The 27987-nt window shown below is 41.4% G+C and overlaps 1 protein-coding gene across 5 annotated transcripts in view; it reads left to right on the forward strand.

The window, feature by feature from the left end:
• Positions 1–27987, forward strand: part of ELAVL2 (ELAV like RNA binding protein 2) — a 558847-nt gene that overhangs the window by 15872 nt on the left and 514988 nt on the right. For all 5 annotated transcript variants that reach the window (XM_069240845.1, XM_069240835.1, XM_069240864.1 and 2 more), the window contains exon 2: positions 21295–21342. The gene's annotated coding sequence lies outside the window, so the exon portion shown is untranslated. The remainder of the gene's footprint in view (positions 1–21294; positions 21343–27987) is intronic.

Below are 27987 nucleotides of genomic sequence, written 5' to 3' on the forward strand. Positions count from 1 at the left end.
TCCAGTGTAGAATCTACATACAAATGGTGACCTTTGAACAGTCTACCAAGTTCCCACACAATTGTCTCAGTAACTCCAAAAGTGGGAGGACAACCAGGGGGGTCAATACTGGAATCCCTACCAGTGTAGACACGCAAACTATACACATCCTGTACTACTTTCAGACAGCATATTCATTTCAATTCCATATTGTGCCCTCTTGCTAGGAATGTACTGCCTAAAAACCAACCGACCCTTGAAGAGCACCAAAGACTCGTCCACAGCTATTTCTTTGCCTGGAACATAGACCTATGACACCTGATCTACAAAATGATCAATGACAGTCCTAATCTTAAAAATACGGTCAGAATCAGGGTGATCTTGTGGCAAGGCTAATGCATTGTCAACGAAAAGCAGTATCTAAGAAGCAAATACCGATTACAACTCTTGGTTGCAGGAAATATATAGCTGTTGCCATCAAGGGACTAGTAGACCAATAAGAAGCCAGTGACTGCTTCCTTATCCCCATCAAGAGTAAAACCCAAAAACTTTTAATCTCCTCCAAATTTGTGGGAATCCACTGGGTAGCTCTAGAGTGTGGCCTAAGTCTAGCAGCGTTGTCCCTCAAATACTGCTCCGCATACAAATTAGTCTGCTCAACAATCTCTTCCAAAAACACATCCACAAATAACTCAAAGAAATTGACAGGCAAAAAGTTCTCTGTACTGACTCTGCACCCTGGGAGACCAGTAAAGGCAGGCAGCTCTGGCTGCTCCATGTTTGGGGCAACCCAGAGTTCAGGTCTTCTAACGGGAAACCTTTAAGCCCCAGGTTGCTGCACTAATGGCACATCAGCGTCCTCCTCTAAAACAGGCCCTTCATCTGCACTGAGTGTGGCTTCCTCATCAGAAGATTCCTTTCCGACAAACTTCACTGCCAGAATCTCACTTCCTCCTCTGCCTCACTTGCATAGTCCGTCTCATAATCATGATCAGACAATAACTCAAAAAGCATACCAATCACCTGCTGAGCGGTCATCCTGCGGCTAGCCATGATCTTTCCTATGAAAATTAACTGGACAAATGCCCCACCAACAACCAGCACTGTGTAAGATAAGTAATTAAGTGTAGCTTTATCAGTAAGAGTTATAAACTCATACTATACCGTTCACTTGCCTGAAAAAGCTTGACTCACCAGCAACTACTCTGCACAGCCACAGAAATCACCAATGATATCCCACTAAAAAGAAAGAAAAGCAGATTAGAAATAAGACAACACAAATATCATTGTGCACAAATCTAAGGACAATTTCACACACAAACCTGCATTTAGTACACCACCTACAAACATGTCATTCATGCATGGCAACAATACCCCTTTGGAGTAAATTGTTTTTACTTACCTAAAACATGCAACTATGCAAACCAAAGCTCAACCACCGCCAAAACCGCAAGGAGCCACAGCAAAAGCTTTGAACTAGAACAAAAAAGAGATTTTTTTAAAATCACAAATGCAAATACTTCGTTATTTGACAAACACCCAACCATCAAGCATTTAGAAATTGGTGCATAAGTGGATTCTGCCATAAGGGCAGATGGGCCTACTAACAAATAGGCCTATCTGCCCCAAGGAGGGCAGAAAATACCTTTAGTAGTGTGTCCGCGTGGGGAGCGACCCTTGCCCAAGGGGCCACCCCCAAACAAAAAAACACACACAATCCCTGGTGCCTAAGTGGCTTCTGCCCCCCTTGGGGCAGATGTGCCTAAAAAAATAAATCGGCCCCCAAGGGGGGCAGCAATGGGCAACAGTTCAATTGCCCCCCCTCATAAATAAACATATTTAAAAAAATCCCTGGCGTTCTAGTGGTTTCTGCCCCCATCAGCCTAAAAATAGGCCGATCTGCCCCCAAGGGGCAGAAATGGCCTTGGTACACGTGCCCCCAAAGAGGGCCAACCATTGCCCAAGGGGACGCCCCTCACATAAATAAACATACTCAAAAAATCCCTGGCGCTCTAGTGTTTTCTGGTCCCCTTGGGGGCAGATCAGCCTAAAAATAGGCTGATATGCCCCCAAGGGGGCCAGAAATGGCCACAGGTAACATGCCCCCAAAATGGGTATGACCTTCGCCCAAGGGTCCGCCCCCTAACACAAAACACTACATAAACAAAAAAATCCATGGCGTCTAGTGGATTCTGCCCCCTTGGGGACAGATCAGCCTAAAAATAGGCCGATCTGCCCCCCAAGGGGGGGAAGAAATGGCCACAACAAACATGCCCCCCAAATGGGTGCGAACCTTGCCCAAGGGGTCGCTCTCTGATGCAAAACATCACATTAAAAAAATCCCTGGTGTCTGGTGGGCATTCCTGCTGCCCGATCGCAATGCGATTGGACAGCAGGAATGCTCAGACACCAGGGGAAAGGAAAAGCCTTTCCTTTCCCCCGGTACCTTTTTGTTCCAACCACCCCCACCCGCCGGAGGAGAAACGTACCTGTTTCTCCCTCGTTGCACTGAAAGCAAATGGCTTCCAGTGCGACTGGCATCCTGTAATGATCTCAGCGCGCAATTGCGCTGACATCTTTACGAGGTGGGGGAGGTGGAAGGGGAAGGACTTCCCCTTCCATCCCTGCCTTGGGGGGGGGGGGGTAAGGGAAGCCCACAGAAGGAGCACTAGCGCTCCCTCTGACTTCAGTGCCCAGGACGTAATGGTTACGTCCTCTGCACATGAGCACTGTGCCGTAGGACGTAACCATTACTTCCACTGCACAGAACGGGTTAAATCAACTAATTCCAGTCTGCTTTAGGCAATATTAAGATCAGAGTAGTTACTTAAATGAATACTAGGTTATCCGTATAGCAGTTGGGAAACGTCGTTGGATGTGCAATATTTTATTTAACAGATACACTTGTAAATTTTGAAGAGATGGCTTCCTGTTTTTGGCACTATAACATGTAAGAAGTACTTTTCATTTTGAAAGTTGATGTAGAATATAGATACCTATGCATGCTTTGAGATGCACTGTGACTGGACCGCACAGTTGGATTTAAATCGATTACGTACTGCCTTAAGTAGCATACACCCACATTATAATGGTCTTTTTACTCTTTTATTGCATGATTACTCCTGTTTAGCCCTTAGCCCTTATATGGCTGCTGGTGTGTACTTCAATAAATAATACTGAAGTTAGATTGGCACAAATTGTTGTTTATTACCTTGCCTAGATTGAATGAATTGAACAGATAGTTTATATTTGGCTGTGGGCTGTTAGGGTTTTGAACAGTTTTGTTAGCTAGGTAACGCCTGTCTCTGATCAGTTGCTGACTGTTGGAATTTTGCCCTTTTGCAGGGTCATCCCCAATCTTTTTCCCTCCTGCCTCCTATTTTTCTGACCTGTTTCTGTTGACTTTTGAACTCTGAGCACTTTACCACTGCTAACCAGTGCTAAAGTGCATATGCTCTCTGTGTAAATTATATGGTTGATTGGTTTATCCATGATTGGCATATTTGTTCTACTAGTAAGTCCCTAGTAAAGTGCACTAGAGGTGTCAGGGCCTGTAAATCAAATGCTACTAGTGGGCCTGCTGCAGTGGTTGTGCCACCCACATAAGTAGCTCTGTAATCATGTCAAACCTGCCACTGCAGTGTCTGTGTGCAGTTTTAACTGTAAATTCAAATTGGCAAGTGTACCCACTTGCCAGGCCTAAACCTTGCCTTTTCTTACATGTAAGACACCCCTAAGGTAGGTCCTAGGTAGTCCCAAGGACAGGGTGCAGTGTATGGTTAAGGTAGGACATACAGTAATGTGTTTTATGTCCTAACAGTGAAATAATACTGTTTTTCATTGCTGCAAGGCCTGTGTCTCTCATAGGTTATACCTTTAAATCTGATCAAAGTGTAGATTCCCTTTTGGATTGGATGGACATGTAGAGTTTGGGGTCTCTGAGCTCACAATTTAGAAATACACCTTTTAGTGAAGTTGATTGTATGATTGTGTGTTTGAAAATGCCACTTTTAGAACGTGAGCATTTTCTTGCTTATACCATTTCTGTGACTGCTTGTTTGTGTATTTCCTGTCTGGGTCAGGTGGGCTGGTTGCACCTCACACTGGACAGTGACACAAAGGGAGCTGGGGTGTAGTCTGCATTTCCTGATGAACCATCTGTGCTAGGAGAGGAGTGGTCACTCACACCTGAAATGGCTGTGCCTGCCTTCACACAATGCAGTCTGCAACTCCCTGGTGAGTGTCTGGGGCCTGGCCTGGGCAAGGCAGGGTTTCTCATTCAAGAGCGACTTTACTTTGAAGTAGGCCTACTTCAAAGGAGAAATTAGGTATAAGAAGGGCACCCCAAACCACAGACTTTAGAACACTTCTGGAAACCTCTGCCTGGAGAAGTGCTGAGGAAGAAGAGCTGCCCTGTCTGTGACTGCTTTGTGGAGCTAACCTACAGTTGCTGCTTCTGCCTGGGTAAGAGGGCAAAGACTGGACTTTGTGTGCCTTCCATCTTGTGAAGATCTCCAGAGGCTTGATTTATAGCTTGCCTCCTGTTTGAAGTCACAGGGACAGCAAAGACTTCTCTTTGCAAGCACCTAGACTAGTCTCTGGAGAGACTCCTACTCTGCCCTGTGGTGGTCATCCAGTTCCTGGGACCCTGAAGGGAGAAGCTGGCAGCCTGAGTAAGAAATCCACGCACAGTGCGGGCAAAAGATCGACACAACTCTGATCTGCGGCTGGGAAATTGACCTGCCACCGGCTTTGCGGCTGAAAATAGATGCTCGCCTGTAACGCGACCGAAGAATCGATGCACGGAGTTGGAGAAACAACGCGCAGCGTCACTGAAGGAGGCTGGGAGATTGCAACCCGTGCTGCACGGTTTTCGGATCATCGTGTAGGTGGATTTCCGACTCACACAGCTGGGTGTTTAAAAACAATGCAAGGCCTGCCTGGACCTGAGTGCTGACCGGATCGATGCATTGCTCTCCTGCGGATGCAAGGTCTCTCTCGTGAGTGAAATTGACTCATCGCAAGCCCTTTTTGGTGCACTCGCCCGTGTTTTTTTTTTTACACACCCAAGGTACGTTGTCACGCTAACAGTGTTAGTGTGTTTAACTACATAAAGACTCTTTTTGCTTTTTAATAACTTGACTTGTGTATTGTGGATGTTTGTTTCGGTCTTGTTTTGTTTACATAAATATTGAATATTTTTCTAAACCTGTTGTAATTTTGTAGTGTTTTCATTAAGTTACTGTGTGTTGGTACAAATACTTTACTCCTAGCACTCTGAAGTTAAGCCTACTGTTCTGCAAAGCTACCAAGGGGATAATCAAGGGTTAGCTGAGGGTGCTTCTCTTACCCTGACTAGAGTGAGGGTCTTTGCTTGAACAGGGGGTAACCTTGACTGTCAACCAAAGACCCCATTTCTAACACTGACCATAAGAGGTGGTTCTTAATTCTGCAAAACTTGAAAATCTGGTTTCTTTTAACTGCTTCTACATTTTTGGTTTATATGGTAGTCAGTCTGAAATCATTAAACGAAAGTTATGTGCCATGCACACACCCCCTTCTCCACACCACTCTAAGTTATTTTGTTTGAAATTGAAGAATGAATCTGTTTTTTAGTAATCTCCATGTTTCTCTTGCATGAAATTAATTTGACAGAATGAGCTAAACCAACTACAGTTGCAATTTTACTAATTTTTAGTTAACAAACTAAAGAAACTTTAAAATTCAGTGTCTCGCCTATATTTTTATAAATAAATGTACCAGTCAAGTACATGAAAGTTGTTGGTTTTTAATATGGATAACAATTTAATTCAAAGCATTTTCAGTCCTCTACCCCTCTTTATACAATCTTAAACCGATAAAGTACATTTTTGTTCCTAATCAAGTTTACTCCAGTTACTTTTGGTGAGTAGATATTTTATGTGGTTTATCAAGATCTAATTCTTCTGTACTGTAGGGCAATAAACTTCAATCTGTACAGTAATCCTCTAAAGCATAAATATTTGGAAGTAGAGCGCCTCTTAAATATGACCTAGAAAAATCATTTTTTGTTTTAGCCAGATTACTTTGTTGTGCATTGTAAGCCAACAATTCAACAGTTCTCTGTACGCCCACCTCCGAGAGATGTTAGGGTCACTTCTGCATAATATGACCTGATGTATCCAAGTGACGGGTGTGATGCTTTTCACAAAGCTGTTTACCCAAATAATAAAATAAACATTGCTATCTTGTTCCTTGCAGTGACTATTTTCTAGGCATATATTGTCTTTATGAAATATTTTTAACATACCAATTTTCAGTTGATCTGATGGACTGGAAACCATTTAGCACCTCAATTCAATAGAAATAAGTTGCACCCTTCCCTACCAGTTCATGTTTGGTGGCTGATTACGAAGCAGTTATGTAAAAAAATGTTCTGCAATTAGAAATCCCAATAACAAAACTGTCATAAAGCCTGGTAGAGAGATACTCTAATTCCTTAGTGAACAAACACTGCTAAACATGCTTATCTGTTTAGGGTGTCTGCCATCATTTACTCGTATTTAATAGTCTTGTTCGTGTCACCAATGATTTGGATTGTTGTAAGAAAATTTGGTGCTAATTAGAGTTGCTTATTAATTTTTCTTTTCTTATCTTTTATTTGGTGCTATTCCCATACTAGAGATTCTAATTAGTGATTGTCATAGTGGGACGTGGCATGTAATAAATGCCATGTGGACTAGTAGTGTACCTTCTACATAGTGTGCTGGTTCCATAAAGTTGTAGGTTTTGCTTGGTGTCCTGGCCCCCCTTGTACAGCATATTTCACGTTACGCTTTTTTGCTCACTCTCCCATGAAAAATAAAGCAAGTGCTCTTTTCACCCTTCCCACCACTTTTTCCTTTTAACAGTATATTAAGCACTGGCAAACTTGAACTTACATGAGGCAGGGTGGGAGTCTTAATTAATCGCTAGGTATTAAAGGAATGTATGAATGCACAGCTTTTTTAACCCTTTCAAGTGCAGATAAGCCCCGAAACCTTCCAAAAAAGCCTGCACTTAACATTTCCTGCGGAAGCCTTAATACATTTTTTTCTCAACAGGTAAGAAAGGCCAAATTAGGTTTTTTTTCCTCTTCTTGTAGGATTCTAAAGGTACCCCAAGGTGTGTGGATTCCCCTGGAGAAAACTGAGAAAATAGTCAATGTAAAAAACAGAAATGCTGTGTGAGACCTTTTCCCCGTACAAATTGCATCAACAGAAGGTTTGTTGTAGTAAGGTCACTCTTCCCAGCTTTCAGGAGCCGACTTCTAAACATTTTTATTCCTTTTTGTAGTTTTCAATTTATTTGGTTTATATAGGTTTATGGGGTTTGTGGATGGGAGGGGAGGAGATGGAAATCTATCAATTCAATTCTGAATTGAGCAAGGGACCAATTGTGTACGTAATAGGTTGCCAAAATAAACTGATCCTAGAAATTAAAAACCATTAACTGGAAGTAGTTCATAAAAGAAATAGATGACAATTTCATCTGTAATTTTATGCAGGATACCCATTTTCAAAAGTGACATACCACGTTTGCTAGTCTCCTACACTCACTGAGATGTATAGTATTTGATTATATGAAAACAGGATATCTTGAGGCAAACTACAGTTTTTAATTGTGTACCAATCAGGCATCAATTTCTAAGGTAAAATTGGATTAATGAAAATGGTTATGGAAACTTCAGCATTTTCTAAATGTGCCCAAGAGTTTGAGTTTAGGAATAGTGGTTACCTGTAGAACTTTCAATTTGGGGGCTATCCCTATTGTCCTGTGACTCAGGGTGATTTTCAGCATTGACTTAAAATTGGAAATGGTTTGACAGTGGATAATAAATGGTATGATCATATCCCACTTTTCTCTTGATTAAAGTGTCACCCTACTTCTGTGGATGTGCTAATCATTTACGACATAAATGTCCCCAAATGCAACATGGAGACACCAAGATTTTTCCTTGACATATTTGTCCTGTGGCAAAGTGGGTGGTTGTGCTATTTGTGCCCAGGGTCGACTGGCATCCAGGGTCATCTACCAGGTGCTGCCATTTGTGGAAATGAAACAGTTACGGAAGTCTAGAGTTGTGTGGCATACGTGGATCCTACTATTGTCTTACCCACAATGCCCTGCAAAAGTAAATTTGACCGTCAATGAGGTCTTCACATGTTTGCATTATTGGTCTATTCCTATTGTGTGGGTACCCATGAAGATCACAACTCTGGATGCACCTTGTTCACTAGGTTTCAGAAATGCCTATGTGGGGTTACCTGGGTGCTGGTTGACCCAAAGCTCTAATAATTAAACCATTCCCCATTGGAAGTGAAAGTAAACTTGAATGTCTTTGGGCGTAGTTTTGTACATGCAGCAATGTCAAACTATGCCTAAGCTATCCAAATGTAATCTTGCATAGCATGGGGATTACTGTAGTGTTTGAACTCCATGTCCTGGAAGGGGCAAAGATTGGGGGAAGGCAGAAAGACTGGTTGAGTTCTTGAGGTGGGATTATGCAGCATGATGCCAAGATGGACTGATCTCCCACCCTTTCAATTCAGTGCCCATTTAAGAGAATGAATTTCAAGGCGTGTATTCTACGTGTGATGCACTGTCCATTTGTGCTGCAGGTCACTTATAATTCTGCATGTCCAGTGTAGACCTGATCAGTGCACCTGGTTACAAAAAATGCTGTCCTTAGCACAAGTGCTAATTCTGTCCATTTGAATTGTGCAGAGAATGTGACTTAGCTGCTCCTCCTCTTTTTTTGAGCATTTTGCAACTTGTGTTTTTAGCAAAACTACCACTTTCTTGAGATATGCTAACCCAAAATGTGATGCCTCTGAAAATTGGCAAAGATGAGTGCTGTAGCAGTACTCACTTTAAAATCTTAGTTCATAATGGAGTTCTTTAAATCACTTATGTCTGATTAATACAAAATTCTTTATTTAAATTTTACTTGGAGTACTTCTTTAGAATGTGCTTTATCCTTTTTTAAACCATAGTAATTTTTCTCATCTGTCTAGCTATTATGTTGCTTTATTTAAAGTGTTTAAAAAAACCTGTAATTTCCACAGGACTCTCAAATGATTTTTACCCTCAGCTCAATCGTCTTAATGCTTGCATCTCAGGTTTAAGCATCTCAATTGGATTTCCTGGTATAGCTCTGGTAATACTTCAGCTAGACATATCAGAAACTGGGTTGAGCCCCCCAATACATTGGTCACTTTTAGAATCCATTGCACCATCAGTGGATGCCACCACTGAGAGGCCTTAATATATCACCACTGAGAGGCCTTGGTATACCCTGCTCAATAAACAGACTTTATTAGTTGTGGGACCACGCTTAGAAGCCTAGTGTCAATACATATTTCAGGACTTTAAGCTAGTGAGCTGAGTTGATGAGTTAACTTCAGAATTGATAGCATTTAGCCATTGTATTGGCCTTTACAGCCTCTTCTGGAAACTTGCCTTATTTACTTTTTTTTACTGTACACCAACTATTTATTCTTATGCCAATAGTTTGTGTGTAGACTTGCCTTTGTAATCATCTGGGACAGTGTCACATTGCATGCACGAATGTTCCACTTACCAATAAAAAGATGTGCATGTGTATCCTTTTACAGTTTTAGAAGCCTCCAATTTGCTTAAGGTTTATTGGAACAACACCCTGAAATAGTTTCAAGAGAATGTGACCACAACCTTTTTAGTCCATTGCCCGTGACATTTCATTTTGGTTTGTATAGCTGGGTTACTGCAAGGCTGTGCTCCTGGTCCTAGTAGTCAATGTTAACACTTCCATTACCTATAGCAGCGCATGCTTCATGCCTGTTAATTCTGAAGATGATTTATGACCTTTAAAAGTAACTCTTAAAAAGTATTTCAGTATTGCTAAAAAAAGACAGGAAGCCCACAAAGCAAGTAGACAAGTTAACATGGTCCCTGTTAAAGAATTATTTTTCACACTTTAACTGTTGAAACTATCTTGTGATTATTAGATCTAATTGTAGACCGTCCCACTGTTTTAGACCCTTAGGGATTTTCTGAAGTATTGGCTGTGGATTGCCTTATATAGTAACTTGAAATGGACAGTCTAGGGATGGCAAGTGGGCATTACGATTATTTCTAATGGAACTACATAATTTACATTTAAATACCCTTGTCCAACTTGGTGTATATCCACTGTATGAAGGCAAGCAGCATCTTTTCTGTAAGTAATTAGCTTATGGTTTTGTTCCAGCCACAAAGAACTGACTGAGTGCCATGTGTAATAGATGTTTTACATTTCCGTTACTGCAGTGGAACTGCTCGCACTTGGTTGTGGTGCATATGAAGGCAAATCATTTAGCCTCATGACTTTTGATGGGGAAGGAGGCTACTGAAGAAAATCAAGTGGTCAATCTAGCTGCAGGGGTGTGAAATTTAATAAAGTATCTACTTTTCCCTAGGACAGGTTTCTTCTGAATTCTACTTGTCAAGTAAAAAAAAAAATTACTTGTCCCTTTGTGCCATGTTGTGCAGTGACAAATTATGGCAGCAATCTCATTATGTAAGAGCTCTGAAAATAGCCTTACTGATTATGCCAGGAAAACAACTATAGTAAAGCTTTAGAATACTTGCAATTTCAATCCCTAGTGTAGCAATTTTCTTATTTTGCCACCTTTCTGCAGATCTACATACTGTGGCTGGAGGAAGCAATAAGGAGCAGTTCCAGGGATGGCAAGCCTTTGAGTCTGCAAACCTACTGACTTGCATGTTTTAAGGATTTTCACCAGCTCTTCTCTAATCTTTTCCCATAATGAGAGAGGTTGGAAATTTACTCTTGCAATGGCAGATGTAGAAGTTCTTCCAGGGTTGGGGAAACAGTTGTTGGAGGAAAAGTGAACTTGTAAACGCTCAATAGATTTTCACATGAGAAAATCTACACATTAATATTTGCTTGTGCTAAAATACAGTTCACAAATATTTTCAAGGAGTACAGTTTCCTGGTCCACTTCAGTAAGTTCTTGTGAATTCATGAAAGCCACTAACTCAGACAAATACCTTTGGTGCACTTTTGTGACTTTCTTTAAAGATTGCGCCCCTAACTAGGTCTGGCATTAACAGACATTTTGTTTTTATTAAACTTCTATTTCTCTCTCTATTGGCTGGCTTTACTGTGAGTGATTGTATTCTGCTCTTCCACAAGTAGCATATTGGCACTCAAAGATTTGTTCAGTGGCAGGAACTACTCTGCCCATCAGTGGTGTAACAAAACTGGAGGTGGCTTAGAAAGATCATGGAGGCTCCCTTCACTCACTCAGGGCAGGTGCTGTGCTAAGGGAAGCCTTGTTTGTTTTCATGCATCCTGTAATCCTGTTGAAAATGGTTACTCTGGTTTTAGGAATATTTTTGGGATATACTGGCATGCATCAACACATTTTATTAAATAACACTTAAAAGAAATAACACCTACAATTTCATAGCAAAACGTTTTTTTTCCTACTTGCATTTTTATGACCATTGTTTTTTGGAAGCAAATAATCACTCTTGATTACAAGCTTCTGCAGGCATTTGCAGATAATCAGAGTATTCTTGGAGCATTATACTGAGCATCATGTTAAACCTTCAAACATGTACACTTTTGTTGTTTTTCGCTGGAACCACTGTCGGTAGTGCAGTATGACCTTAAAAAGTTTATATACAGCGCTCACCCTAATAATGAAGGCTTTTCATTAACCCCTTAGCTGCTGGGCCTTTCCCCCCCCAGTGCTGAGCCCTTTTTTGGCTATTTGGGGTAGTTCGCGCTTAGGGCTTCATAACTTTTTGTCCACATAAGCTAACCACGCCAAATTTGCGTCCTTTTTTTCCAACATCCTAGGGATTCTAATGGTACCCAGAGTTGGTGGTTTCCCCTGGAGGAGACCAAGAAAATAGCCAAAATACAGTGAAAATTTAGTTTTTTCCAAAAAAATGGGAAAAAAGGGCTGCCGAAGAAGGCTTGTGGTTTTTTCCCTGAAAATGCCATCAACAAAGGGTTTCTGGTGCTGAAATCACTATCTTCCCACCTTTCAGGAACGGGCAGACTTGAATCAGAAAAACAAATTTTTCAACACAAATTTGGCATTTTACTGGGACATACCCCATTTCTACTATATTTGGTGCTTTCAGCCTCCTTCCAGTTAGTGACAGGAATGGGTGTGAAACCAATGCTGGATCCCGGAATGCTAAACATTTCTGAAAACTAGACAAAATTCTGAATTCAGCAAGGGGTCATTTGTGTAGATCCTACAAGGTTTTCCTACAGAAAATAACAGCTGAAATAAAAAAATATTGAAATTGAACTGAAAACAGCCATTTTTCTTTGTTTTACTCTGTAACTTTTTCCTGCGATGTCAGATTTCTGAAAGCAATATACCGTTTTGTCTGCTGGACTCTTCTGGTTGCGGGGATATAAAGGGCTTGTAGGTTCATCAAGAACCCTAGGTACCCAGAGCCAATAAATGAGCTGCACCCTGCAGTTGGTTTTCATTCTATACTGGGTATACAGCAATTCATTTGCTGAAATATGAAGAGTGAAAAAGAGGTATCAAGAAAACCTTTGCATTTCCAAAATGGGATCAAGATAAGGTTTTGAGGAGCAGTGGTTATTTGCACATCGCTGAATTCCGAGGTGCCCATACTAGCATGTGAATTGCAGGGCATTTCTCAAATAGACGTCTTTTTTACACACTCTCTTATATTTGGAAGGAAAAAATGTAGAGAAAGATAAGGGGCAATAACACTTGTTTTGCTATTCTGTGTTCCCCCAAGTCTCCCGATAAAAATGATACCTCACTTGTGTGGGTAGGCCTAGTGCCCGCGACAGGAAATGCCCCAAAACACAACATGGACACATCCTATTTTTTTTTATAGAAAACACAGCTGTTTTTTCCAAAGTGCCTACCTGTAGATTTTGGCCTCTAGCTCAGCCGGCACATAGGGAAACCTACCAAACCTGTGCATTTCTGAAAACTAGAGACCTAGGGGAATCCAAGGAGGTGTGACTTGCAGGGCTCGGACCAGGTTCTGTTACCCAGAATCCTTTGCAAACCTCAAATAGTGGCTAAAAAAACAAGTTTTCCTCACATTTCGGTGACAGAAAGTTCTGGAATCTGAGAGGAGCCACAAATTTCCTTCCACCTGGCGTTCCCCCAAGTCTCCCGATAAAAATGATACCTCACTTGTGTGGGTAGGCCTAGCGCCCGCGACAGGAAACGCCCCAAAGCGCAACGTGGACACATCCAAATTTTTGGAAGAAAACAGGTGTTTTTTGAGAAGTGCCTACCTGTAGGTTTTGGCCTCTAGCTCAGCCGGCACCTAGGGAAACCTACCAAACCTGTGCATTTCTGAAAACTAGAGACCTAGGGGAATCCAAGGAGGGGTGACTTGCGGGGCTCGGACCAGGTTCTGTTACCCAGAATCCTTTGCAAACCTCAAATAGTGGCTAAAAAAACAAGTTTTCCTCACATTTCGGTGACAGAAAGTTCATGAATCTGAGAGGAGCCACAAATTTCCTTCCACCCGGCGTTCCCCTAAGTCTCCCGATAAAAATGATACCTCACTTGTGTGGGTAGGCCTAGCGCCCGCGACAGGAAACGCCCCAAAGCGCAACGTGGACACATCCACATTTTTGGAAGAAAACAGGTGTTTTTTGAGAAGTGCCTACCTGTAGATTTTGGCCTCTAGCTCAGCCGGCACCTAGGGAAACCTACCAAACCTGTGCATTTCTGAAAACTAGAGACCTAGGGGAATCCAAGGAGGGGTGACTTGCGGGGCTCGGACCAGGTTCTGTTACCCAGAATCCTTTGCAAACCTCAAAAAGTGGCTAAAAAACAAGTTTTCCTCACATTTCGGTGACAGAAAGTTCTGGAATCTGAGAGGAGCCACACATTTCCTTCCACCCAGCGTTCCCCCAAGTCTCCCGATAAAAATGATACCTCACTTGTGTGGGTAGGCCTAGCGCCCGCGACAGGAAATGCCCCAAAACAGAACGTGGACACATCACATTTTTTCATAGAAAACAATGCCTACCTGTGGATTTTGGCCTCTAGCTCAGCCAGCACCTGGGGAAACCTAGCAAACCAGCACATTTTTTAAAACTAGAAACCCAGGGGAATCCAAGATGAGGTGACTTGTGGGGCTCGGACCAGGTTCTGTTACCCAGAATACTTTGCAAACCTCAAAATGTGGCTAAATACCACGTTTTCCTCACATTTCGGTGACAGAAAGTTCTGGAATCTGAGAGGAGCCACAAATTTCCTTCCACCCAGCGTTCCCCCCAAGTCTCCCGATAAATATGATACCTCACTTGTGTGGTTAGGCCTGGTGCCTGCGACAGGAATAGATCACACAACGGTCAATGTTGGTCCTTACGTGAGGCAGCTGTTGACCCTGGGGTGATCCATTCCTGACACAGGCACTAGGTGTAGGCACTCAAGTGGGGTAGTGTTTTTATCAGGACAGGTGAGGAGTCACTGGGTGGTAGGAATGTTGTGGATCCCAGCATATTCCTGTAGTTTGTGTGACAGAAATGTGAGAAAAATAGTTTTTTTTCAACATTTCAGCTTTGCAGGGTATTCTGGGTAAGAAAACTTTGGGGAATCCACACAAGTCACACCTCTGTGGACTCCCCCGAATGTCTAGTTTCCAGAAATGTTTGGGTTTAGTGTGTTTCTCTATATGGCCGCCGAATCCAGGACCAAAAACACAGGTGCCTGCCTTACAAAACCAGTTTGTTTTGCCATAGACAATTTTGATGTCTCCACAATATGATTTGGGTGGTGGAATTTGGGGCTGAACTAAATTGGTGAGCTCCCAAGAGAGCACTCTCTCTCTGCTTGCCTCCGCATTCACCTGCTCTCTGGGTTGGCCTAACCCACTATTACCCAGTTGCACGAACAGCTTGCGAAGGGACAGCAGGACTGTCCTCATCACCTCCCTCATAATGTACTGGAAGAGGAGTTTTCGAATGGGACTCCTCTGACTGAAAAATCACTCCCAGAGTCTGCGCCATTGTCCTATCCCTCAGATGCTGTCTCAGTATCTGATGTCTCAGTCTCTGATCCTATGTCAGAGCGGTCCTCTATAACCCGAGTGCAGGCAGCAGTCATCCATCAAGATGCCATCTCTGCTATTGGCTAAACTGTTGCTCTAAAACACTAGCCTACGTAGACAGTCACAAAATCGATGGTGTGTGTGAGATACGTGCAACAGTAGAGGCCACCTTACCTGCGCTTCTTCCCTCAATCAGCACGTACTTTCAAGACACTCAAAAAACACCTTGTCACATACCATTCGTCACAGTCTTTAGCACCTCCTGCGCCCAGTCCAACAATCATTATTGGTGCTCCCACTCCCTCCTCCTCGGATTCCCTCATTACCACCCAGCAAAAGTGCCCTTCATCTCTCCATAGACTTTACTAATGTACTCCGCTATTTACATAAAATACAGATGTGCTCTTTGCAGTAGGCATATAAACCTTCTGCGCTTCTTTATGGCACTAAAACTGCCACTAGACAAGTCGGACCCTTTTCCCCCCAGGGAAACCACACACATATTGACAAAAGTGATGTATATATGACAGCCAACCACCTGAAACTCAACTCAAGCAAAACCGAAATAATCCTCTTTGGCCCTCACCAAAAAAACCTGGGACCCCCCATGGTGGCCCACCACGCTAGGCCCTGCACCCACCCCCGCCAACTACGCACGCAACCTCAGCATCATCCTAGACTCCTCCCTCTCTATGACCCAACAAATCAACGCTCTTACCTCCTCATGCTTCAACAAACTCCGTATACTGAAAAACATTCAAATGGATCCCCACAGAGACCAGAAAAACTGTCACTCACGCACTCATCAGCAGCAGGCTTGATTACAGAAACGCCCTCTACGCCGGCACCACTCTAAAACTCAAGTGCAAACTACACGCATCCAGAACTCAGCAGCACGACTCATCCTCGACCTCCACCGACACGAACACATCTCTCCACACCTCAAATCCCTCCACTGGCTCCCCATTGACAAAAGGATCACCTTCAGGATCCTCATTCTCACACACAAATCACTCCACAGCACAGGCCCTGCCTACCTCAACGAGAGTCACCTTCCACACCCCCACACGAAACGTCCGTTCAGCTGACCTCTCTCTCGCCTCTGTCCCCCGCATCAAACACACCACCACTGGGGGCAGATCCTTCTCCTACATTGCACCCAAAACCTGGAACGCACTCACAACCCACATTCGCAAGACCCAAAACCTACTTCTTTTCAGGAAGGGCCTCAAAACCTGGCTTTTTGAACAGTGAACCTCCTAGCCCCTTTCCCTCCCCCTGTCCCCCCCCCCCGCAGCGCCTTGAGACCCTCACAGGTGAGTAGCGTGCTTTATAAATCTTTGATACAGATCTTCCTATATATATATATATATATATATATATCTACATAGATATATCTATAGATATATCCATGTACCTAGATATATCTATCTACATAGATATATATATATATATATATATATATATATATTTTTTTTAGTTGCTGTATGGTTTCCTTGGGGGCCAAAATGGGCGACCCCCTGTCATTTCATTTTTTTAATTTTTTTATTTTTTTAAAAAAAAGAAAAATCCCATGGGGGGGGGGGGGGGGGGGGCGCGGCACCTACCTTTTTTTTAATAAAAAAATTTATGCCGGGGGGGGGGGGGCGGCCCGTTTTCCGGGGGGGCCGCCCCCCAAAAGTGAAATCCCTGGTGTCTAGTGGGGTTTCCTGGCCCTCGATCGCAGCTGTGCTGCGATCGGGGGCCAGGAAACCGTTTCAGAAGGCCTCGTAAGAAAGGGGAGACTCTCCCCTTTCTTACGAGGCCTTCTGAAAGTGTTGTGCTGCGATCGGGGGCCAGGAAACACTTTCAGGAAGGCCTCGTAAGAAAGGGGAGAGACTCCCCTTTCTTACGAGGCCTTCCCGAACGTGTAAAAGGCCGTTTTCCCCATGAAAGCAGGAAGCGGCCGCAAGGCTGCTTCCTGCTTTCATGGGGAAAACACCTTTGCAACGTCTGACGTCACAAAGGGGCGGGTGGGGGGCGGGGGGAGACACGGTAGCTTCCATGTCTCCCGGGGGGGGGGGGGGAGGGGGAAATAAAATAAAATCCTCGACGCACCCGAGGATTTATTAATGCCCTTCCTGGTGTCGGCCACTGGTCGTGACCCGCACCAGGGGGCGCACTTAAGAGGTTAATGAACCATAAATACAAGTTTTAACAGCATTAACATATAGGTACACATTACCTAAACAGCAGACAGTTCCCTTCTCTGTGAACTTGGAGCCAAAGGGTTTGTGCTGCAGGGGGTTGGGCCTACTTGTCCCAAGGACAAAATAAACATGAAAACTTGTTGCCCTTGACCCCAAACAATGTCCCTTTTGTCGGGCAATGGGATTTTCACATCCCTGTAGCAGTCACATCCTTTAGGGTGAGGCATATTGAATTCCCTAACTGTTCTACAGAGGCTTTGAATGTGCATGAATTGCACGTCCGGCAATAGCGTGCTTTTCAGCAGTGTGATAGTCCTGGATTCACTTAGTTTAGTACTGTACTTGAGGGGGCACATCAGAAAGGCACGTACATAGGGGAAAAGTGTGGAATGACAAGAATTCCAGTGAGCACTAACAAATTATTAGTGTGTAGATTTGTTAAACTAGTTGAATGGGTAAAACAAATTACAGTTTACATATTTGAAGCTTTAAACTTTACCACAGTTGGCCAGTAAAATACAGAATCACAAATGTAATCTTACATATTTGAACTTTGGTAACAAACATGTTAATCAAAGTAATTTATTACGGCGCAATATGTAAGGTGAAAATGTCAATCATTTTGCTAAATAAAGGACTCAGCTTATAGGGCAGGTAAGCAGAATCTTGTTTTTATTCTGTTTGCAACCATTTGCTAACAAGTGAACTTATTTACAAACTGTAAACCTGCAGTCTATAAACCTTAGCTGCAGTGGCTTTTCTCACCCCTGTGTGAAGTATTTTTGAATGTTTAGGCCACTTACTGATTAGGCCTTCATAACTTTCTTTACAAAAAGTATCTAGGCTACATTTGGGTCTTTGTTCCCAGCATGGAGATTCTACATGTGGCCAGCGTTTATAACATCTCTGCAGCAAACCGAAAAAACATTCAACATGTAGCAACATGTTGGATGTTTTTTTTACACAAAATGGGAAAAATGCATCCCCCCCAGTGGTATTGACAGAATGTTTGCTTTAAGATGCCCATCTTCGTAGTTTCTGGAAAAAAATCAGTGTTCCATTTTTCCTATTTTTCAACCTACTTGCAGTTTAAAACTGGCAGGGTGTACATTTCTGAAACTTAGCTGTGAATTCAATAGGACCCTTGTGTAGATTTCTCAGCTTTTCCAACCTGTTGAAATAAACATGAAAATAGGTAGGGAAAAAACTGGCAATTGGTGTCAGTATTTATCCTTTTCTTTTCCCCCCCAAGGCAGACCCCACTCCTTTTTCCTTCTTACACTGCCTGCAAAAAATGGCTAAAATCCCATATTGTCCACATTTTAGGGGAGGTTGTGAAATCTATAGTAATCTACAAAACACCCAGCATTCTTGCTCTTCTCCAGATAAAAACGGTAGTCCATTCGAGTTGCTTGGCTTAACTCCCACAACAGGAACAGAAGTTTGCCTCTCTCGCTGCCACAGAAACTAAGCTTAGCCCCCAAGAAAGTGTTCCTTAGTGCAGGTATCAAGTGGTACACCTTCCTGGTTAAGGCTCCCTGCTGTGGTCCTGGAGTAGGAATCTGTAGCTGATGGGCATTATTGGAATTTGGAGACTCCCCTTTCCAGGGGTGTTTCTTCTGTAATGGATAGTGCCTTGGGGCAGACAGAAAATCCTAGGACATGTCCTATATTCAAAGTATCTGCCCTACTTTCCCTTGGGGTGGGAGTACATTTGGCATCCCCAGGGAAGCAAAAGTACTTTTACTTGCCTCTGAGTAGATTAGTAGGAATCCTTTTAAGGCATCACTGGAAAGGGGAGTCTCCCATTTTCAGCGATGTTTAACTTGGTGCTGGGTCATTGCCTTGGACAAAAATTCTTTAGGGGTGGAACTGCAATCATCTGTTGCTGTCAGTCGAAGGTTTGTCTCTGTGCTGTGGGCTGATTGTGGTGGGAAAAATGGGGGCTGACATAGAAGCACTTGTTTTTCAGCCACTATTGGTGACTCCTTTAGTGCAAGCACTATCCTGTTTACACTATAGGTGTAGTACTGTTGACCGCAATGTGCCAGCATCTGCTTTCAAGTAGTTCATGATACTCTGCTGTGAAAAGTAGGGCTAATAGAGATGATGCAGTGGAAGCAAAAGTGAAGAACCAATATTATCTGGGCCCTCTAATCAAATGCCCGTTTTTGATTACTTACTTTTGGTATGGAGGAATTGAAGACACTTGCAAGGGTAGAGACAGCTGTGCCTCTCAGAACAGGTTGCAAAAAGAAAATGTGTCCTCAAAGTATTGTCATTCATTTCTTCCCAAAATTGCGTTGGTGATAAGTAGAGAATTCAGTCCATACAAGAGTATATTCCTGGTTGCGTTCATAAAAGTATTGTTACTAAAAATATTTTTCAACAGATAAGTGGTTCCAAAGAAGGGATCACATCATGGCTTCGCGATTCAAAGGAAATCTTATTGTGGTGTGAAAAAGTAGTGTTGAATTGAGACCCCTTGAACAGGAATGAAAAGAATGCCTTTGAGAATAGAATAATTGAGGCTAAAATAATAAGGATGGTGTGTGATCTAAAGATTTTGCCGGTTTGTGATTTATAATTGATAAATTAATCAACACTATCAAAAATAAATACTTGTTAAGATAGCAGATCTCACCGTAGGGATTTGAAGTTAATCATTCTGTAATACAGGATTAAACTCAGATTGTCTTGACAACCTCTGCAATCAGTGGCATTTTCTTACATTGTTTTATTTAGAACTCGGTTACTCATCAGTGCCAATCAAGCCTGATACTCCTTTTTTTTTTCTTTTTTTTTTTATATGCGTGCTGTTTTTTTTCTTTCTAGTACTAAGGTGCATTTCCACTTAGAGGGACACCTATATTTATACCCTTTACCGCGACCAAGTTGACTGTCTAGAGCGCAGCCTGTGTTTAATGCTCAATTAAGTGTCAAGCATGTCTGACTTAAGGGCGCTGTCACTGCTACTAACTGAACTATTCACATTCTGGGTACAAAGTTATGTTCAGAACTAAGTTAAGCTATGACTGGTGCCTACAATGCTGAAATCAATCTTAAAGCCGCAGAGGTCATGTTGGGTGTATCCACTCCTTATATTTCAGGTCTGAAAATACTTTTACTAATTTTAGATGAAACAAACGCATTTCATGCGTGAAATGCTATTGATATGCATTAGGCAAGCACAATCTTGAAGCACAGGAGTGACCCATTTTGTAACCAACCTGATAAAAGGCAAAGTAATACAGCCACAATTGTCCTTTACTATCAGGCTCATACTACGGTGGCACCATATTGGTCAGTCACTCTTTTTCAGAAGCCTTACTTAAGAAAACTGTGATTGCAGATACTTTGTTGATTAATCTACCCTGTGGAGAACAGTCAAAAATCTATTCTTGAAGATATTATTTTGCCAGTGCCAATTAATGTATCAATTACAAGTCACACACTGGCGACATCCTTGGATCACAAGCAATCCTACTTTGTTTTAATATTCTCCTATTGTAAGCATGAGGCATAATTTTTTATTACTTTTCATTAGGTCTCTTTTCAACACATCTTTTTCACATTGGAATAAAATGTCCTTCAAGTCATGAACAATACCTTTGACCAATTAGTTTCTTGTTTTTTTAGTTCCGTGTAGCCTTGTAAAAAGCGTCCGGCTTGCATGCCCCTACAGGGTGGAACATTTGGGCTAGAAAGTTGACAACAAAAAATTCTGGAATAACAAACACACTGAACCAGAACTATTCTCTTGTGTGGACCGAATTATCCTGTTAATATCACCAAGACAATTTTGGGAAGACCCTAATGACAAAATCTTTGGCCAGTCATTTTCCTCTAGCATCCAGTAGAGCTAATTTGACTGCTGCGATTGGCCTCTACAAAGCTGCTGGTCACACAGATGTGGGCAGCTAGTGCTTATCTTGATGGTTTGTAGTCACATTTTTAGTGTTTGACTAGTAAAATGTTAACTCAGGAAAAGTAGATTGTCCTTTTGACATACGTTAATACAAATCTTTTTTTCTTTCCTTAGCCAAAATTGGTGCGTTTGGATTTTCTATGCTTTGGCTCTTCTTTTAACGTAAGTCATTCTTTTTATTCGGTGTTAGTTATGAACAAAATCTGTTGCCACACTGCAGTTTAGCTTTCGTACTGACACTGGTATGTTCTTGTTTCATTTCCTTGTTCTCCACATTAACTGGGTTTTTGGGGGTGGGAGGGGGGTTCACTGGGGGGGGGGGGGAGGGGGGGAGAGTCACTCTGAATGCTCAGAATACATGTTGTAATTCTTGGGTTTTCGCCTTCTCAGTGTTGTGAATATGCACACCTCCAAAACATGAATCCTGTTGTGTTCTAATTGAACTAGTAGATTTATTTTTCTCCTTGTTAAATACCATTGTGCTTTACTACTAAAATGTTCTGAAGGTCCATATGATTTAGGCTATCCACATATCGCAAGGTTACAAAAGTAATTTGTGTATAGTAAGTTGCTGATCGTATGCCTTAGTGCAGGGCTGCCTAATCTTCAAGGGTAACTCAACATAGAGAAATTCAATTTGACAAATGTACGAAAATTTACAAATATGGTACATTTTATAACCCCAAGCACATGCATAAAATTATTTATTCCAGTTTAGATGCTTTGGCAAAAATCTTGCAGTGAAAGCAATTTATTAACTTTAGTTGTATGTTAAACATTTGGCATATAATCGGTAATACCTTCATTCAATTTGTTATTCGATCCATACGTACCATTAACATTTTTCCAAACAGTACAGCACCCCAAACAAGTAAATGTTTAAATCCTAGTGGAAATAGATGTAATTGAAATTGCATATAAATAGGGCTTACTAACCCTGACGAGGCACTGAAGCGTGTTTCGCCGAGTAGTACACTACTCAGGAACCAAAGGAGGATTAGTGGCGAATTAGTATAGGTAAATAGATTAATTTGAGGGGTGGACATGTCTGTCAGTTGACTTGAAAAAAGGATAGTGGAGGGATAGAAGAGGGAAGGGTTTGCATTTATATAGCACCTACTACCCCTGACTAGGCATCAAAGCATTTTTTGCCGAGTAGTATGCTACTCCTGAAGTCAAAAAGGATTAGTGGTGAATAATTATTCGGAAATATAGAATTACTTTGAGTGGTGAACATGAGTCTGTTGGATTGAAAAGGATAGTGGAGAGACAGAAGTGGAAAGGGTGTAGAAAGTGTTTAGTTGGATATCGTAGGAGGAGGTTTTGGATGAGTAAAGGGGAGAGGGAGGAATCAGTGAAGGGTTTAGAAAGTATTTTTCGGTGGCTCTGACTAGTAAGAGGCTTGAGATGATGTGTGGAGGGATAGAGGGAATAGTCCAGACTGCTACTTTGGGGGTGATAGTAGTAGAGGATGAGTCAAAGGTGAAGGATTTATTGAGGTATATGGTGAGATGCTGAATTAGGAGGAAAGAAATAGATACATATGTACATGGAAGGCATATATGTGTAAGGAAATAAATATATCTAAATTTAAGTTGTTTTTAATTCAGATTGCAAGTGTTGTACTTTAAGCTAACTTGTTTTTTAAAAGTTTTTAGTATATATTACAAATTTACTTATTTATGCAGTCATCTATGTACATGTTAAACATAGAATAAAACCATAAGTAATATGTACATTTGTTAAGCAGAACTAAGATATCTATATTTAGAAACATAATTATAAACATTTACACAAAGGAATACACATCTACACATATATAATCCAAATAGATGCCTTTATATACAGATATGATGTACATTTGTTTGGTATATTGTGGGAATGAGTCAACTCCTGAGTCGTCTTCTGAAGATGAGATAGTTATCCGTGGATCTTATTGTTTGGGGTAGAGTTCCATAGTTTGGCTGCTTGAACAGAGAAGGATGTGCCGCCTATGCTTTTTTCGTGTATGGTGGGATTTTGAGGTGAGGTGCCAATCTAGCACGGAGGTTACTTTGAATGTATTTGGTGATATTATTCCTGATTTATAGCGGCCCTGCTCCATCTATCGCCTTGTGGGTAATACATAGCAGCTTGAATGTGGATCTTCTGGCAACTGGTAGCCAGTAAAGTCCCTTAAAGGCGAGGAAGATGTGGACTTGATGCTTTACATATAACAGTAGTCTGGCAGCAGAATTCTGAATCCGCTGCAACCTTTTTCATATTTGTTAAAAATGAGCTGTGGCATAGGCTATTGTTGTAATCAAGTTTAGACAGAACAAGAGATGGTATCCTCGACCTTGTGTGGAAATCCCAGATGGGAGAGATGCGTCGCAGAGTTTTCATAGTAATTTAGCTTGATCTTGCTAGTTTGTCCACTTGGGCATTCATTGATAGCTTGGTGTCCATGGTAAGTTATCTTGCTTCCTTAGATAGTTTAGGTGGTGTTCCAAGATGGCCAGCCAATTGGTGAGCTGGTCATAATTTTTCCAATCGCCACATGGGAGAATTTTCTTTTTTGGAAGCATTCAATTGGAGATGGCTGTCTGTTCACTGATCAAGAGCTCTGAGGAAAGTTTGTGAGTTTTCACTGTCTCTCGGGCTTTCCAGTTTCAGGAGTATTTGTCTCATCTGTATAGTTGTAGCATGTGAGGTGACATTAATTTATCAGTGCTAATGACTTCATGTTGATGTTGAGAAGCATTGGTGAGATGATAGAACCTTGAGGGCACCTCTGATATTGTGAAGTAGTTTGGATGAGAAGGGAGAGGGTATGGATGACATTTGTTTTAAGGGTAGGATGTGATCCAGTCGAGAGCAGTCCCTTCTATGCCAGCTTTGTAGAGTACTTTGTATTGAAGTGTCGTGGTCCACTGTGTCAAAGGCAGCTGAGTGGTCCAAGAGTAGTGCAGCAACCCCGTTCTGGTCAACTATGTTCAGATCTGTTTTTCAGATGTGGGAGATGACTTTGAATTAAATGTTTCAGAAGGCATCCACAATAGTGCAATGACCAAACACTGCATTCCTAACCCAATCCTCCAGTTGTATGTTGCAAATAGCATTTCAAATGCACATAATATATTATACATTGCTATTTCCTAAACACATCATTTGCACAGTGATTTATAGACAAAGGTTTAAAAATAAAATAAACCTTGAAGCAATTGTTGTAGATGCTTTGCTTCCTCTAGATAGGATTTCCATAAAATTACCTGAGCAAATTATCAAGAATCAAAACCACCTTTGACTGTTGGTTTTCCATATCATTTCTAAGATGACATACATATAGTGACTGTCAGTTTTGTCATTGAGAATTAACATCTTTATAATTTTAATATGCATATGAATAAAAAAATCTATTTTGAATTTTCTGGGTTGGTCCTGGAAGAAATTCTGCCTTATAGCCCCTGCAAGAATGACCCCTGTGATAGGTGCTTCCTGTTATTAAAAAGCCATCTGTTTGTGTTATGCTGAGCAATTTAATGTATGTGCAGTAGTTCATGAAATTAGTCGTTCACTTAGGATGGACCTTTTAGGAGAAGTTTGAGAACATATTCCCCTGGATATAGGAATTTGCAGCAACATCATAGCAATGCTTGCTGTTTTGTGAGTTTGGAATGTCATGACACCGTAATCCTGCAATTACTACACCCTTCAGTGCCTAAAACAGCGACTAACAGAAGGGATATTTAAATAATTATGTGACTGATCATAGGGTTTTACTAAAGACCAGCTTTGAATTCAAAGCAGTTTCTGCTATTCATTGTCATTCTTCAGGAAGTCAATTGCTTAAAACTATTTGCTTCTGGTTGACAAGCAGGTAAGTCTTATCAGAAGTTGATTTTCCCTTCTCCCTGGAAGATTCTATGGAAGCCAGTATCAAGTAGTTTTTGCCTAAGGCATTCTCCGCAATAGATGACTGCAAAATAACAAATGTTTGCAGATTTTATGCTACAAGCTTTGCACATGTCCCCATCTTTATTAAGACTTGCCTTATGTCTAGCCCAAGCTTCTCAATTGCAGAAATAATTCAAGTTTGTCCGAAGGAGGATACCAGTACACTACATCATAAAATCTGAGTTCTTTAAATAAATTACCATAGTCTAACAGCTACTGAATGTGCTCATTAGGATCTTACTATTTCTTTATATCTGCTTTGAAGATAATCTGTACAGGTTTTAGCAGCTGTGATATATAAAGTGGCTATCTTCAGAGTGGGATTTTTTTCTCAAGTGCTTTAGTTGCCCAGCAAGTATTCTCCCTTTTATAGACCTACAAAGCTGGCAAAAACCTTTTTAATTTTGTCTAGCACCTAGAGCTGGAATTGATAGGCTGGGAATCATTTATGTTTTACATACTCATGTAGATTTTCCATTCTTCTTTTCTAGACTTTTGCTGTGGTGAGGTAGTAAGTGGTTGGCCAGAAGGCCTCTTAGGGCTCACCACCTTGAAGAATGGGGCCCTTTGTTTCAGTGATTTGACAACTTATTGCTTAGAAATGATGTTAATAAGGCTCATGAAATAGGCTGTGTGATAGAAGGAACTATATCATATAAAATGTAATACAAAACCACCTGCAGAGTAGATGATTTTAGTTTGTGCTGGAGTTCACCTCAATCTAGTGTTTAAAGGTAGTGGAGTGTTGAAAGTAGTGTGTGAGCCACAAGATAATTCCATGTCTGTTAAAAGGGCTTGATGCATAAAGGCTTCTGGTAATCTAGAACATTGTTGGCTGTAATTTGGTGCACTAGGGCTTAAGTTTGTTTTTACTTGTTATGGTCGTGTGAATCTCTGGGGCACTGGTGGGACTGACTTCACTAGCGATCTCCAGTATATCTGTGAATAGTACTTTCCTAGTCACTCTGCTTCTTACTGATGGTTTTGGTGAACCTCTTTTTTGTGGTAGTGCAATACATTGTGGCTCCAATTTGATTTCTTATATTTGGGTGTTGTGACAAGTAAGCTTCTAGTGTCTCAGTTCCAGATGTAACAGAAGGAACAAATTCCCTCAGATTTATATTATGTAAGGATCGGGGGATGCTTTATCCTGAGATTTTTGTCCATACCTGAGTGTGGTCATTCTTTAAGAATTAAAATGTTTAGTTTTTAGTCCGTAGCAATGTTGTGCGCAGACTAGATCATAACTGCTTATCAATCATTGCCCTTTCTCGTGAGCTAGTACCGAAGCAAAAGGTTGCATTTTATTTGTAGAAGTTCATGCACGTACAATGTAAAGTGTTTTAAGGAGGGTATTTTACCTTTAGCTGAATTATGATTCTTAACATTGGCAAACAAATTAATTTGGTTATGGGTAAAGTTTTGGAGAGCATGATAAACACCTGAGCCCTTCTTGGTACTAGTTCTGAGTGCATCTTGCAGAGGTGAGTTAGGTCCATATGTATAAGGGCAGATATTTGAGGCTTTTCTGAATTTTGAAGATTGTCTCCTACATGTAGAGGAATTACTCAGCTGCGTAGCTGTAATTTAAATCTGTTGCTGACTGCTATTTAAACCTGGAAATTATTACAATTGTATGATTTCTGCTTTAGACCACAGGCATGGAAGTTGAAACATGTAGAAGACTGAAGCTGAAAATGTTGACCATGCAGAGTGCTTTATTTTTGGAGCTGTCCTGGATAGGGAACCAGTGCAGAGAGGCAGTCCCTGATTAAATATGGTTAGTTATTTTTAGCTTCTGTGTATTAGCTGCGGTGTTCTGAATTGTACTCTGAACAGCTCAGATCTAGGCCGAACCAGTCTCACAGTATTATAGTAATCTAGCCATGATATAATAAAAAAAATGAACACTTAAAACCTGATAAAACATGATTAAAGGGTACAATTCAAACTGGCATAGTAACATCACATTCTAACAGTTAACTTCAACAATTTAGAGATGGAATTTCCATGACTGTATCCACATTTTTCATACTTCAAGAAGGGCTAGCAAAAACCTTTGCCAAAGTTGATGAGACTTAAAGATGCTTAATCAAACGAAAGAATAATCTCAATTCTACCGTTCACCTCGTATGACTTTTGAAAGTGTGCAGTAGAAGAAATGAGGTATTTTCTTTTATACCTTTAGTACCTTGGTGTCTTTCTATATGAAAAATGACCCACTGGTTGACTGAATCACATGAGCCAATGGACATAGGTTTAAAGTGAAATTAGGTTAATAATGAGGGATCCTGCAATCAAGCAGATGTGGGTAAGTGAAGCTTGTGCAATGTAACCTTTTAGGTCAGATTCTCAACAAAATCCTGAAGGCAGGCAAGAGCTTGGTCATGGATGCCTATCTGATTCAAATATTTTAGCTAGTGGCAATGGATTCTGTGAGGTGCAGTAGTACTATAGCTGAGACAGATCTCATAAGTGGTCAGTGTTATTGACTAATGGTTAAACCTGAGAAAAAACAAAATAGCAGCTGCAAAAATAGTGACCGGTTATTGGCTTTGACAACTTTCAACCAGGAGTACAGGCTGCCCCTTTTAGTAGCTTTGATGGGTATTTCAAAACTAACTGGAGATAGTTGACCAGCATTGCTGTTTTGAGAAAGGGAAATGAGATTGGTAGCAATGGGCCATAGACCCTTGCTAACGGACACTGATCACTGCTGGTAAACACATGAGTGGCTGGGAGGGTATTTGCCAAACATTGAGTCAGCTATCGATGCTAGACTAAAGTACTTCTTCCGGGGGGAAAAGTTAGTCTGAGGATGATTTGTTTGGTGTTTCTACAAAACAAAAAGATAAATAGGTGCTAAGTGCA

Source organism: Pleurodeles waltl, chromosome 1_2 (genome assembly GCF_031143425.1).
Source record: "Pleurodeles waltl isolate 20211129_DDA chromosome 1_2, aPleWal1.hap1.20221129, whole genome shotgun sequence".
Classification (NCBI taxonomy): domain Eukaryota; kingdom Metazoa; phylum Chordata; class Amphibia; order Caudata; family Salamandridae; genus Pleurodeles; species Pleurodeles waltl.